General features: G+C 37.7%; 1 protein-coding gene across 2 annotated transcripts in view; it reads right to left on the bottom strand.

The window, feature by feature from the left end:
- PTPRR (protein tyrosine phosphatase receptor type R) overlaps positions 1 to 13,468 on the bottom strand; it is a 292,025-nt gene that overhangs the window by 147,504 nt on the left and 131,053 nt on the right. Inside the window, exon 1 of one of the 2 annotated variants that reach the window (XM_032295669.1) lies at positions 7,321 to 7,684. The exons of the other annotated variant lie outside the window; for it this stretch is intronic. The gene's annotated coding sequence lies outside the window, so the exon portion shown is untranslated. Of the gene's footprint in view, positions 1 to 7,320; positions 7,685 to 13,468 lie in introns of those variants that run through there. 2 annotated transcript variants of the gene reach the window in all.

A 13,468-nucleotide genomic window follows, 5' to 3' on the forward strand; every position in this document is an offset into this window, starting at 1 on the left:
AACCAATCCAAGTGCCCATCAATGATAGACTGGAAAAGAAAATGTGGCACATATACACCATGGAATACTATACAGCCATAAAAAATAATGAGTTCATGTCCTTTGCAGGGACATGGATAAAGCTGGAAACCATCATTCTCAGGAAACTAACACAGGAACAGAAAAGCAAACACCGCATGTTCTCACTCATAAGTGGGTGTTGAACAATGAGAACATATGGACACAGGGAGGGGAACATCACACACTGGGGCCTGTCGGGGGGTCAGGGGATTGGGAAGGGAGGGCATTAGGAAAAATACGTAATGTAGATGACAGGGTGATGGATGCAGCAAACCATCGTGGTGTGTGTATATCTATGTAACAAACCTGCACTTTCTGCACATATACCCCAGAACTTAAAGTATAATAATAATAATAATAATAATAAAGATGATACTTCTTAGAGTGAAGGTCAAATACGGTGAACAAATTTTAGAGAGCCAGGCCAGAATGTAGCATTATCAGGCCTAAAATATTATAATAAAATATAGTGTATATCATATAACTGTCCACTGTTATTACTTTAACATGCAAATGTAAAAAACAGTTATTTGTTTGAAATTATGTGTTATTCTGTTATTTAATGTTGTTATATAAATGCTATTATTTCAGCATTTAAATAAAACAGTAATAGGATAAAGTAACAGTGGCAATAAGTAGTAACTAACAGTTGGACTAATGATGTGTGGAAAATAACAAAGAAGTGCAAGTGCAAGTTCCTTGTGCAGCAATATATGTGCATTCTGTACAGCTGCAGCTCTCCCAAAAGGTTACCGAGTGAGTTTTTAAGGGTTGGTACAATTCAATATTAGTAAACTAAAGTTAGTATGTTGTTAGTAGATACTGACCCTTTTACGCAGTGAAGGATCGAGGTATAATGAAGAAATAGGCAGAACACCACGACCAATTTGCTCAGAACAAAAGGGTACAGATAGGATGGTAAACAGAGAGAATATACTCTTTCCCCATAGTTTAAAGAACTATGACATTTATACTACAGCGATAGTACTTAGATGACTTAATCTTCCTTCTTAATCTCCCTACATTACTGATGAGCTACCCCCTTTAACACAAGAAATAACTAACAGTATTGGTAAGAGGAATACATTGAGACATTTCATAAACAGTTGCAATATCAACGTAATCAGTTTCTGATATCCTTGTTCAGTTGTTGTTATGATCAGTTGATCAGCTAATTAAAACATTTCACAAAAGAGCTAAATGAGTATTGATAGTGAGAAAAGATACCTAAATTTCTTTAAATTTAAATATCTTTTAAATTTTAAAAGGGTAAGACCTTATAGACAAGGACAATATACAGGAGCTTCTTGAATTTTGTGCTCACACATTTAAAAGTGCTTGCATGTTTTCTAAATTGCTAGGGAGCCTGAACACAGCTTAACAAAATAAATGTGTTTGTATGTTCAGATGTTGCAGGTGGGTGAGCAAATACCAATAAAAAACTGCCACATTATCAAATAATAGTTAAAATAGGGGTTAGTAAGGCTGACTTGGGTCCAAATTTGGGTTGAGTGGCCTTGGTCAAATTTCTTAAAGAAATTTCTTGGTCAAATTTCTTCTCAGCTGAAAAAAAATGAGGTTCAGTTTCTTCACCTGACACATGGGAATAACTACATCCCTTTCATAGTCTTTAATGTGGACCCTACATTAGCTGTTGATACAGGATCTTTAGGGTGTCGATTTTCTGGCCAGAAACTTCTGTGTCTGGTGGCACCTTTGCTCGAGTTCTTGTCCTGCATTGAGGAAGAATGAGGTATGCAGGCAAGTAAAGGGTGAACAACTCAAAGATGAGCTTTATTAAGTGTTAGAACAGCTCAGAGGAGGCCCACAGTTGATAGCTCCTCTCTGTAGCTGGTCATTCTGTCCTCTCCTACTTTCAGCAGAGAGGATAGCTCCTTCCTGCAGCTGGTTGTCCCCTCCCCTCTTTATTTCTCCATCCTCTGCCTGCTCTGGCTGAGCCAGGGGCCTTTATGGGCCTCAGAGGGTGGGGCAGTGTGTGCTGATTGGTTCACGGACAGCCACTGCGGGCCCAGGTACAAGCACCACGAACTGCCGCTTTGGGTCTGCAGGACTGCCAGCTCCCACCCCCAGGTTTTACTGGGGACCTGCCCTTCTCTGCTCAGGAGCCTGTTTGCCTCCCATGCTCATCCATGGTGCCCAGGCAGCTGGCACCAAAAGGCACCTGCAGGTCAGGACACAGCTGCTCTCAGTCCCCCTTCAGCTTCCCCTCTTTTTGACACCCAAAGTCTGGGGGGTCCAAGGCCATGGGGGCTGACATGTCAGCACTGCCCTAAGCCTGTGAACACAGCTCGGGCTGTGACAGAGCCTGGGCTCAGCCCCAACCCTGCTCCTAGATTGGAGTGTGTGCCGGGAATGGGGAGAGGCCAGGTGGAAGAAACAGGCACTCCAAGCCTGCAAGGGCAAGAATGCAGGTATGCCTGGGTCTGTATCCCCGGTTTGGGTGGCTACAGCTGGGGGAAGAGGGGGTGGCATTCCTGCTTGCTCTGTGGAGCAGGAGGCCTAGATCTGCAGCCTAACGCAGGAGGGTGGGGCTGCTGCCTACTCCTGGCTCCCGAGATCACAGGGGTGCCCAGGTTGCAGCGGTGCTTTGTACCTGGGGACCTCCCACCTGCCAACTTGGAAGGGGCGGGGCTACCGCTTGTCCCAGCTCCTGAAGGCTCCGTGGAGCAGTGCACCTGGCCACGCCCCCTGGCGGCCTGGGGCGGGGACTCCAGGTCCTTGCTGGACCTGGCCAGTAGCTGGGCTGGAGTGACGGTGCCACCTGTGGCCCCGGAGCTCAGGGGCTAGCCAGAGCTACCTCTTGCCTGTGGTGCAACCCAACCCCACCCCATTGGGCAGTCCCCAGGGCAGCAGGCTGCTGCTGGGGGTGGGGGGGTCTGTCGGCCTCTTTCCCATACCCACCCTAGAGCGGCCAGCCTGATGGCAGCAGCTGCGCCAGATGGCTGGCAGCTATCATCACTATTAGTTATAAAGCAGCTAGAAGTGGCAGATAAAAAATGTTCAGTAAACATGGCTTAAAGGTGTCTTTGCTACACATCGATGTTGAAAATGATTAATGTAGTGACTAGCTTCTTTGGATACTCAGTACTAGAGAAAGTGGAGTAACAACTATGTTGATGAAATGAAGGTCTTGATATTAACCAGAACAGTAACGGTATCAACATTAAGAGTGGCCTCATTGGATTTGCCGTGTTTACAGTTATAGATTAGTACACTTGTCAAGGAGCTTTCACCAAAAGTCAATCAGAAACTCTAGGCCCCAGGAAAAAGCAATGGTCAAAACAATTTGGTTTTGCTGAAATGCTATCATTTGTTTCTGGAGAGAATATATATATATGTGTATATATATATGTGTGTGTGTGTGTGTGTGTATATACGTATATGTATATATACACATATATACACATATATACGTATATGTATATATACACATATATACACATATATACGTATATGTATATACACACACACACACACACACACACACACACACACACACACACACATATATGGGATTAAAGGTCAAAATGGCACATTTTAAGAAGAGTTATTTGAGTTCAGAACCTCTGCTTTCATTCACTCTCCATTCTGCCCCTTCACTACGGCTCTGTGATCATGCAACTCAAATCCTAAATTGTGTAGAAGATCCTTTAAAGACTTTGAATTAAATTCACATTCACCTTGCTTTTCTTCGTTTTTACCACTACCAATTAAATATTAATATTGAAACAAAGCCAAATTAATGATTTAGAAGCCCTTATCCTACTCATTTGAAATGCTTTTCATAACCTAGTTTTTCTTTCATTTCATTAATCTGTCTTCTATTTTAATATTACCTCTTAATTAGTGTCCCCTTTCACATCCCCTAGTAACATTTTCATGATAAAAACTTTGCTTTCACCTGCAAAGACCTAAAATTTAGAAATTAAATGAAGAACTTTTGTACATTGTTCTGAAAACTTTAAATTCTATACAATTTTGAGTAAGCCCCTATCCTTATAAGCTGTTTATAAAAATTATGAAATGGTGAAGGTCTTCACTCTTCCAAGTACAAATTCACTGGAGGAAATAAAGCTTCTATAAAATATAAAATAATACTCTATATACTTTTTATGATAGTATTATTTCTATACTTTGTGATTTCATGTCCATTTATACTTGTAAAAATATTTTTATAAAAGGTACAGGCAAGGTCTGTGGATGAAATAGAAGAAAACAGAGATTTAATACAAAGTTCTTTAGAGACAGGAGAAAAATCATGATTTAACCACAAATACATATCCTGGGTACAGTAAAAAAACATAAAGCCAGTTACTTGCTTTTAACAAAGTATTCAATTCTCATTATTATATGTTTTAGTCAAGAGAACTTTCCACCTTCCCCTCCCCTGATTATGTTTTCTATCTTTTACTGGGATGTGATTTTTCCCAGTTATTCTTGTTCTTTGTTCTCTTTCAGCCTCCCCTCTTTATTACTCCCTGCCCCTTCCTTCAGTATTTCTCATGCTGAAGGCAGAACCCAGCAGCCAAAGCTTGACTTGAAAATGATGGAATCAGGGTCAAGCAGAAACCCTGTGTGGACAAAAGCTCAACACTCAGGCAGATGTCTGAAAAAAGAGGTCAGACTAATTCAGGTTTCTACATCCAACCCCATCAAAATAACAAAACTCTCATCATCACAGCCCAGACTTTTCCATTCATGGAGCTTTTCTGAAAGGACAGCGAAGGCTTCTCATTACAGTGTTGAGTAAGAATTGAGACCAAGCTAGCTTCGAAGTAGCATTTAGGGATGCTTAGAAGTAGATGTCCAAGGGCAAAATAATAATCCTTCAACCCTCAATGCCTTTGCATTCTAGTCATAAACTGATACTGTCCTGAGCCATTGAATATATAAATGCTATTCTTTTCTTTAAAAAAATGAAGATATTAACAATGCTTACAGGTTGTTGGAGCTTTATTTCAGATGTGGGTGAAAAAAGGAGATGGCTACCTTTATGTGCTTATATTCAGTCAACAGGAATATATCCTTTTGGGACTTTCAACTGATCACATGCAGAACCTTGAGCTCTGACGGGGCACAGAGACCACAGAAGCTCTAAAACATCAGTCTGATCACAAGGGTAGTTTGAAGTCTAATGCTACATGGAAGGGTGTTATACAATTTTATTTCTGTTCCCCCCATGAAGTAGTTTATGTTTCACTTCAATGGCTGTAACAGGATTCTGTGTTTTCAGTCTTCTGGTGAACTACACAATTCTCCAAGAAACACAGTAAAATGAAATGAGATTTATTGGCATCTCCTTTTGAGATGCAAATAAAAACTCTATGATTTAATATCTTTCAACTTTTATTCTGAGTAGTTTTAATTTTTCTGTCACGGGGGAATAAATAATTTTCTGCATAAGTAAAAATGAATAAAGACAGAGTGTGGAATAAGTTTTAGCTAGTGTTTTTGTGGTCCTTTCATCTGAAGAAGGATATGGCAAAATAACAATAAGCATATAATTTTCCACAAGGTGTTATTTTAGTGATTAGCACCTTGAGAACCATCTCATTTTTAGAAAAGAAAGATTCTAAGTGATGTTGTCAGCAGCATAACTTTAATGCACAACATGACTCTGCCTGTTTCATCCTGTTATTACTTCTCAATTTTCACAGTAAGATTCTTTTTTCTCTTTTAGCATTATCGGGGTCATGGTATTTATTAGGATTGCTCCATCTCTGACTAATTATTAAATTGTTAGATATAAGTACATATATTGACTGGAAAAACAAGGGATACTATTTATAGCTTATTCCTTTTTGTGACAGGTAAATATAGAAATGGCTAATTTGATATAACACAACCCAGCACCAATTATCAACTGAGTAATTCTCAATAGCAATTAAAAAAAAATACCTTGAAGACTCTGAATCCTGTAGGGTAAGCTATTTTTGTGTATAAGGCCAAGAAGCCGTATCTTCTTTAAAGCTTAATTTCTTTTAAATGAAAGATTTAAACAGGTTAGTCCTCCTCATATTCAAAACTATATATACAATAAACATTAAAAGAAAATCACTAAAAACATTCCTTTCCCTTTAGTCTAAAATCTTGCTGCTAAGCCCTGAATCCTGCTTGGAAATTCTTGCTATCATTTGGCATTATTACCTGCTCAAGTCTCACACCAGAGACATAAGTGAAAAAAGAAAAGAAAATCTGGTAGCTCTATATTTTGTGAGAATCTTGGTGACTGTTTTCTGCAATATTGAATCAGACAAAGTTAATCCAATTATATTATTAAGATGGATGTAACTACCAGATGCATTGTTTTTTGACATTGTTATTCATCAAGGATCACAGACAAAATTAAAATTATCTATAACTTTGTATCAATACCAGAACCATTATATTGTTTTTAAACACGCAAACTAAATTCTTATTTTTAATCTTTGTATGTACAGAACTTTGTGCAATGCCTAGAACACAGTGGGAACGAAATACATATTTTTTGAAATAAACTTAAGTGAAACAGACATTATGTGACGTTTTTCACCTGAGGATAGCACTTTCTATACAGATTAACTAATGAATTTATGCATCATTTTTAACAAGAGCCATATTTAAGCCAAGGTTAAAGAGTACGGTTCTTGGTTTACTAATGAAAAACAACAAAGCTGAATTCCCCAGCTGGGAATTTGGCTGACAAGGTCTCATAGCACCGACTTTCACTCACTGGTTCCCCACATGCGATTATAACGGAAGATACTGACTAGTCTTTTAGAGAAGTCTGCACACAAACACAGGGTACCTGAGTTGCCATTATTATAAAAATGTCTAGATTTAGTGAATTAACACACTGTAAAGCCCTCTCTCAATATTCTTTTCTAGTTATAGTCATCTTTTGTCCAATGTCAGTGTGGGAACCACACTAAACAAAACAGAAAATAACTGCTTCATTCAATGTCTTTTAAGAACTTTTGAGTTCTGTTCAAGTGAACGTATTTTTATGATTTGACAAGAAACTTCTTATGATGGTGGTAGGATCTTTATTGTTAAGATATGTTGAAGGACTGCATAGCATTGTCTTTTAATTTCAGACTTTTAGGCTAAAGATATTTCCCTAGATATCACAGAGGTTCTATGATGACTCATTTATCTATATTTACATGAATAGATGTAGACATAAATCTTAATATTTACCCGCCTAAGCTGGCAACATTACACAGAGGACCCTCTGCTTATCATGATAGATTATCTTACCTGTTTGGAAATTGACTGGATATTTTGATGAAGTCGACTTCCATTTGTACTCTTTTTCGTGCTATATCCTCACCATAGCAAGCTGGACTGATTGTAAAGCTTTCTAAGCTTGTGTGCTGAGATGAAGCCTCATTTAGTCACCTGAAGGTAACCGCCTGGTGCTATTTCTAGAGACACTGCAGATCCCAGGACTACTGTAGCAGCCTGTGCTTTCCCAGGAGATATCCCAGGTGCTTGCTGTTTCAACAGTTTACTAGAATTGAAATTCATGAGGATTTTTTTTTCCATAGGAAGTATCAAAACTGCAAGATGATAACTTTATGGGCTGTGGGCAAGGTGTGTTTTATGAGGAATGTTTTTATCTTCCTGACTTAAAAAAATATTAAATGCTCATAAACTATTTTCATAATACACATAAATTTCTTTTGGAAGTTCCACTATTTTCCACCAAAATTTTCTTACTTGGTACTAGGGGCTTTATAGATATCTTATTTTAGCAGTCTAAATGACTTAGAAACAAGTATTATTATTAATTTTTATATTGATGGTGAAATTAAAGTGACTTAAGCAAAGGCAAAGTAATAAACCTGGGATTCAAATACTGGCTGCTCTGATTCCAAAACTGATGATGTTTTTTTCTCACCATAACATATACCTACCATTATGATTGAACACAGAGGGATTTCAGATAACTTTTGTAATTATTATTACCAGAGAAATATTTGGCCTAAAAAATAGATGGCAACAAAAAATTGAGACATTATCTCTGTCTTTTAGAACCTAATAGTCTGACAGAAAAAGGGTACTTGAAACACTAGGAATTCCATGAATTATGGAATTCCATAATTTATATGGCATAACTCTAGCAAGGTTGCAATAAAACTTTATCATTTATACATTACTGGTAACATTTAATTGATTTTAAAGCAATAGGGCAGTGTTAAGAGTCTTAAAAATATTCATGAACTTTAACCCAGTAATTTCCCAACTGCAAATTTATCTTAAGAAAATGATCTCAATAATAAAAAATAATTAGGCACAAATATTTTCTTTGCAACACTGTAGTAAAAAATCAGAAGCAATTAAATGAACATCAACAGTAAAAAGATAAATAATGTTACATCAACATGAGATAATTGTTGTCTAATTCTCCCTCTCATCCCTGCATCATTAGTTCACCCTTTCTACTAGATCTTTCTAATCTACATTCAAGTGTGTTATGATATTTCTCATGTTAGAACAAAAGTCAAATAAACCCAAATATCCTGTTACCCAGCTACCATTCCTTTTTGTTAATCTCCTTTTAAACAAAGGGTCTCAAAAGAGTTGCCCGTATTTATTGTTTCTAATTCCTCTTTCCACCTCCCATTCTCCCTGTATCAGCTTCTGTTAAACTAAACCAGGATTGCCACATCCCATGTTCAATCCTCAGTCTTCCTCCTGCTGACCTTCCTCCTTAACACAAAGGATTCCTTCTTCTACTCTGATGCCCTTCCCTGCCCAGGCTTCCAGGATGCCACACTTTCTTAGTTTTGCTTCTCATTGATTATTCCTTTTCAAGTTTCCTTTTCTTATTCGTCCTCACCTTCCTTACCTCTACACAATGGACAGCCAAGTGCTCAATTCTTAGTCTCTTCTTTTCCTCTAAACTATAGTCTCACATTAAGCAGGATCTCTCCTTTAGAACTCAAGACTCATGCATCCAATTGCATCCTTGACACACTCCCTTAGAGAACGAACTGTATCTTGTCCACACTGAACTCCTCATTCCTACTTCAGTCACCTCTACCCTACATCTGTTCCTCTGTCTATTCTCTTCCTCTCCATAACTAGCAACTTCAATCTTCCATGTGTTCAGGCTAAAAAACCAGCCATCCCAGGTGGCAGAGGTTGTAGTGAGTCGGGATCACACCAGCCCGAGCAACACAGAGAGACTCCATCTCAAAAAACAAGACAAAACCAAACAAAACCCAGCCATCATCTGGTCTCCCATCTTTCTTTCAGGCTCCAGAATTGGTAAAGCCAGTTAGCATTACCTATGAACAATATTCAGAACAAGACCACTTCTACCACTTCCACGTCTATCATGGGCCAAAGTCACAGACTCTGAATTGATCTCCTTGCTTCTACTCTGCCTTTTAATTTTCTGTAAAAAGCTGGAGTCGTTTTCTAAACCATAAATTAGATCATGTCAGTACTTTTTAAAAAACTCTCTGAAGGCTTCTAACTCATTCAGAGTAAAATTAGAATCTGACATGGTCCTATTTGGTCTCTAATAGCACTCCCCCCATCTTCTACCACACCTCCTCCTCTCCCATTTCATTTATTCTAGTCTCCTTGCTGCTTTTCAAACACACCAAGCTCCCTCCAGCCTCAGAGCCTTTTTAAAAACTGTGTTTCTGTTGGAAATCCTCTCCCTGAGATATCTGCAGGGCTCCCTCCCTCCATTCATGCAGGTCACTACTGAAACATTACCTTTCCAGAGATGACTTCCCTAATCAGACTCTTTTAGAATACCACGTTTCCTGTCACTGTCTGTCTCCATACCTTGCTTTATTATTTTTTTCCTTAGCACTTGTCATCACTGATGTGTTATATTCTGTCCCTACTAGAAGACATGTTTCAAAAGAGCAAGGATTTTGGCTGTGTTGCTTACTGATGATCCACAGAGCCCAGGCAATGCTTGGCTTATGGCAGAAGCTCAGTAAGTATCTTTTGGATGAATGAATAAAGCAGGTCTATAATATTATGTGAAATAAATATAATGCAAATATATGTATATGATAATTACAACTACATAAATATGTTAAAGTCTATAAGATGCAATGGTTTTGTAAGATACAAAAAATGCAAAATACTTGTAGGTGGTGGAATTTGAATATTATTTTGTTGAGCTAATTTCAAATATTTTTAAAATACAAACTTACCATGTGTATCTGGAAAATGATTGCAGCTGACAGTTGCAGAGAATGCAGTGGCTATTTTAGAGAAATGACTTGCTTCAACCACATATCTCAGAGGAAAATGACCACAGTGATTTCAGAGTTAATACCATTCCCCTACATTTGGACATCATCTCCCATTAGGTATAGCACACCAGTTAAATGCTATGATTCAAAGTCAGACTGTTTGGGTCTGAAACATAGCTCTTCCACTTCATAGCTGGATAAACCTGGACTAGTTACTTAACCTCTCACAAGGTCAGTTTCTTCATCTGAAAGAGAAGATAATGGTCTACTACGTCAGAGGTTGTTAAGGGGATTGATTGAGAACGCTTCTAAGATGTGTAGAGTGTTGCCTGGAACCTAATATGTACTCAATAAATGTTACTATTCAAAAATTTTGTTATTAAATTGAGCAGAGATTTTCACAGATGAGGAAACTAAAATTCAAAATGGTTAAATGATAACTAATAAGTGGCAGAATTAGGACTTCTTACCCCATGTTTAATTTTTCAACTATGTCAGGTGGCTATTCTTCAGGATACAAGTAAAGATTGGGCTCATTCTGCTTAGTATGTTTGTCTCTTGGTGAAGTTTTCTGTCATATCTCACATCTATGTCATAATTTACTAATAGTGGCATCTCATAAGTGATGTAAATTTCAAAATTATATCTTAAAATTAGCTTATTTGAAAAATGGATAAAAAGAGGTAATTATTTTAAAGATAGTTTAAAACCTTTAAGTTTCAAATAATTTTAAAATTTTCATATAGGGGATAGGTATTAAGAAAAACACTAAATTTTGTATACACACTGACTTCTGTTATATGAGGGATCTTCAAAATCCTCATGGAAAATGCATGGAAAAAAGAGACATAAATTTCAAAATGTGTTTTTGCATCAAAATAAACTCAGATGAACTTGTTATAACATGTCTGAACAGGATCTAATTTGAGGCACTAAGAAGAATGAGGTATCAGTTTGAAAAGAGCCCCTGTCAGAGAAACATTAATTCTGCCAAAATTGAAGAATTTTAGCAGAATTCTTCTTTCCATTTAAGGAAAGACAAAAACCAAATTTATGGTGAAGTTTGGATAGAAGAATAGTGAAATCATTAATGATCTACTAAAAGTTTGTTAGGACAATGTACCAAAGGAATCAGCAGTTTACCAATAGGTAACTGGTTTTAAGAAGGGATGAGACAATGTTGAAGGTGAAGCCCGCAGTACAGATCGTCATGTCAATTTGCAAGTAAAATTTTTATCTTGTTTGTGCCCTAATTGAAGAAGGACAATGATTAACAGCAGAAACAATCACCAATACTATAGACTTCTCAATTGGTTCAGATTACACAATTCTGACTGAAATACTGAAGTTAAGCAAAGTTTCCATATGCTGGGGTGTCAAAATCATGCCCAGATCAGAGCAGTTTTCATGGAAATTCTAAATAAGATAAAAATCCTGAAGCATTTATTTGAACAATTGTAACAGGAGATTAAACATGGACTTACCAGTACAGTCCTAGAGACAAAGCATAATCAAAGCAATGGCTACCAAGAGGGAGAAGTGATCCAGTCAAAACAAAAATAGATCAGTCAAGAGTGAAGGTTGTGGCAACAGTCTTTTGGGATGCTTGAGGCATTTTGTTTGCTTACTTTCCAGGGGCCAGAGAACAATGACATCTACCTATTATGAGAGTGTTGTGAGAAAGTTAACCAAAGCTTTAGTAGAAAAAACACCTGGGAAAACTTCACCAGAGAGTCCTTCTTCACCACAATCATGTTCCTGCTCATTGTTCTCATCAAACAAGGGCGATTTTGTGAGAGGTTTGATGGGAAATCATTAGGTATGCACCTTACAGTTCTGATTTGGCTTCTTATCACTTCTTTTGGTTTCCTAATCTTAAAATATATTTAAAGGGCACCAATGTTTCTTCAGTTAATAATGTAAAAAATACAGTATTGACATAGTTAAATTCCTAGGACCCTCAGTTCTTTAGGGATGGACTAAATGGCTGGTATAATTATCTGCAAAACTGTCTTGAACTTAACAGGCAGCTTATGTTGAGAAATAAGGTTTATATTTCTTATTTTTATCTTTTAATTCCATTTTCTATGAACTTTTTGAAGTTCTCTCACATACCACAAGCTAACCACATTTCTTTACTAATGAACTATTTAACGATGTTTAAAGAAATGAGGAAGAAGATGGTAGCTAGTTAAGCCAGACACTTTGGCTCTAGAATCCCCCCAAAAACAACAGATGAAAATTCTGGAATCATATGTGAAATTTTAAAACTGTACATGTAATCATGTTATAAAAATATTTTTAAAAAGATGTTTGTTGCCTAACTCAATTGCCAAAAATACAGACCCAATATGAGAATGACCACTGCTAGAAATAATGGTGTGTCCACCTGGGGATTCAGGAAAATCTGGTATAACCAGAAGATCTATGAGCTAGAAATAATTGTGTGTCTATTTACCTGAATGACCGAAGAACTTCTTGGAAAGGAATTTGGCCTATGTGCCGTGAGAGCTAGATCTCAAAAGAGTAATTTAAGGACAATATACTGGTGTGAAATGGAGGGGGGGGAACAAGAAGAATGTAGGTCAAATTTGTGTCAGAACTCTGGGGAAATAAAGCCTGAAATAAAGCAAAACCTAACGAAAACTCTACAACATTTTGGGCAAATATATAGCTAAGGAACACACACAGATGGAAGAAGAGACGCTGGAGAAGACTCCCTTTCCTTTGTTGGTATTTAGTGCAGAGCTTCAGCCCAGAGGGGCTTTGACAGCTAATCAATACACATGGGTCCTCAATACTTAGACACAGGACCTTGAACCCGAGCAGCAATCAGAGAAGAGTGTCCTTGGCACAGATAACAATGACATCAGGATCAGTCCAGGAAACCTTGACATAGCCACAGGCAGATACTACCACTGCCAACAGCTATGGCAATTTCCTATGCACAGGAGACCCCATAGCAGGTGACTTAGAGAGTAAGGGCAGAAAACTTCACTTCTGAATATGTTATACAAAACTAAAAGAACCATTCCTATAAGAGAAAGTGGATGCCTTTTAGAGATTCAGGCTGGGACATTGAGAAAAGCTAGAGATCTGGTAGTAGTTGATGTGTAGGGGTGTGCTAAGGGAGAGGGTAGGGAGATTATATAATCTCTGTTATATTGCAAGTCTTACTG

This window comes from Sapajus apella, unplaced genomic scaffold (genome assembly GCF_009761245.1).
Source record: "Sapajus apella isolate SASKATOON/1434 unplaced genomic scaffold, GSC_monkey_1.0 scaffold2, whole genome shotgun sequence".
Classification (NCBI taxonomy): Eukaryota; Metazoa; Chordata; class Mammalia; order Primates; family Cebidae; genus Sapajus; species Sapajus apella.